Genomic DNA, 2,391 nt, shown 5'->3' on the forward strand with positions numbered 1-2,391 from the left:
GGAATGCGTTAGCCCAGTGATGGGTATTAAGGAGGGCATGTATTGCACGTAACACTGGGTGTTATATGCAAACAATGAATCGTGGATCACTACATCAAAAACTAATGATGTACTGTATGGTGACTAACATAACATAATAAAAAAGAAGATTTTATTTTATTTTATTTTTTTTTTTTTAAAGATTTTATTTATTTATTTGAGAGAGAGAATGAGATAGAGCATGAGAGGGGGGACGGTCAGAGGGAGAAGCAGACTCCCTGCCGAGCAGGGAGCCCGATGCGGGACTCGATCCCGGGACTCCAGGATCATGACCTGAGCCGAAGGCAGTCACTTAACCAACTGAGCCACCCAGGCGCCCAAAAAGAAGATTTTAAAATTAAAGTCATCATTAGCTTTTCCACAACACAATGTACAGAAATTTGCAAACTTCCTGTACAGAGCAGGATAATCTTTACTCTTGAATGAGGTATTCAATAACACATTGGTAATCTTTCACAAGTTCCTGAAAGCTTTCTTCCAGCTGTTCATGTTGCATGCTTATTTCTATTTAGTTCATCTGGTTTGTCAGTTCTTCTGGTCTGAGACATTTTCTCATTTTAGCAAGATCTCTGCTTTTTCTTATATGGGCTAATTAGTCTTCTTTTAAAGTCCAGTCTATAGCTTCTGTATTGTTCAGCATCACTCATGTCAGTTAACAGTAGTCAAAAGAATTTCATAAACCCGTCTAGCATGTTGCTTCTTTATTTTGAACTTCTGCTGTGCCTCTATTGCCATATGTTTGTTGAACCCTTGCATCAACTTTTCCTGAGAAAAACAGGGCAAATCTTGACAAAGCTTCACAAGCACAAAGTCTCTTAATTTCACATACCTTTTGGATGGATCTTCCTCTGTAATATCAAGAAGAGAAGAAGATGCAATTGTGTATCTATGAACTGTTTCAAAAAGTTGAACACCATGACCTAGACCTCGAAATGGAGTCAGTACCAGCATCTAACTTACACTGGGTTGAGTTTTGTCTGGGTACACATAGTACTTACAGACTCATGTAGCCTATGGTCACAAAGAGAATAGCTCCATCCTTATTATACTTCTCAAATACTAGAAAGTAGTGCCGTCTTTCATCATCCATGTCAATAAAACTGGCAGTTTCAATAAACCACATCAAAAAGGTCTGAGGCCTTTCATGATATTCTCGGAAGCCTCTACATGTCATGTCAGCCTTGTATATCTGAAAGGTAAATTTCCCCTCCTGTTGGACTGAGAACAGAATATATATGGCGTAAGGTTCCAAATGGCGTGAAATCAACTTCTTTTTCCAGTAAAGAGAGAAAAATCATCCATGTTTGTACAAAACCCAGGTAGAATTATTTGTCTAGTTTTGCCCTCTACATCATTAGCTTCTACACGATCAAAGTTTTCATCAACTTTAGATGCACATTCAACACAGAACATTGTTGACAGGCTACCAGCATTAGAGTATAACAGGACCTTTAGACTTTTTTTTAATTAAGGTTTTATTTATTTGACAGAGAGAGACATAGTGAGATAGGGAACACAAGCAGGATGAGTGGGAGAGGGAGAAGCAGGCTTCCTGCTGAGCAGGAAGTCCAATGAGGGGCTCGATCCCAGGACCCTGGGATCATGACCTGAGCCGAAGGCAGATAGATGCTTAATGACTGAGCCACCCAGGTGCCCCGGATCTTTAGACTCTTGTAACCGAAAGCAGTTTCGTCATCTCCAAAGAGTTGATGGGTATATTCAAGAAGGAAAGTTCTAATGTCATTCTAAAGATCTTCAAGAAAATGAATTAATTTTAGTTGGTGTCACATTTGAATTCTGCCAGTTTTTTCAGTACACTCTCGTATAAAAAAAAATTTCTCCATACTATCATATCTGACCATTTCTGAGCTACAAGCACTTATGGCTGAAGAAGGATGAATCTATAAGTTCTTTATATATTTTGGATACTAACCCTTTATCAGATATGTCATTTGAAAATATCTTTTCCCAGTCTGTAGGTTGCCTTTTAGCTTTGTTGACTGTTTCCTTCACTGTGCAAAAGCTTTTTCTTTTTTTACTCCTATATTGTTTTATTTTCTAATTTAAATTCAATTTATTAACATATAATGTATTATTAGTTTCAGAGGTGGAGGTCAATGATTCATCAGTCTGATATAATACCCAGTGCTCATTACAACAAGTGCTTTCCTTAATGTCCATCACCCAGTTATCCCATCCCCCACCCCCTCACATTCACCAACCCTCAGTTTGTTTCCTATGATTTTTTAAAATTTTATTTTATTATGTTATGTTACTCACCATACAAAACATCATTAGTTTTTGATGTGGTAATCCACGATTCATTGTTTCGCATAACACCCAGTGCTCCAT

At 37.8% G+C, this 2,391-nt stretch overlaps 1 pseudogene; it reads right to left on the reverse strand.

Moving 5' to 3' along the window:
- Nucleotides 1-451: 451 nt before the first annotated feature.
- On the reverse strand, nucleotides 452-1,891 carry LOC110570382 (annotated as a pseudogene).
- Nucleotides 1,892-2,391: the final 500 nt, after the last annotated feature.

This window comes from Neomonachus schauinslandi, chromosome X (assembly GCF_002201575.2).
Source record: "Neomonachus schauinslandi chromosome X, ASM220157v2, whole genome shotgun sequence".
Lineage (NCBI taxonomy): Eukaryota > Metazoa > Chordata > Mammalia > Carnivora > Phocidae > Neomonachus > Neomonachus schauinslandi.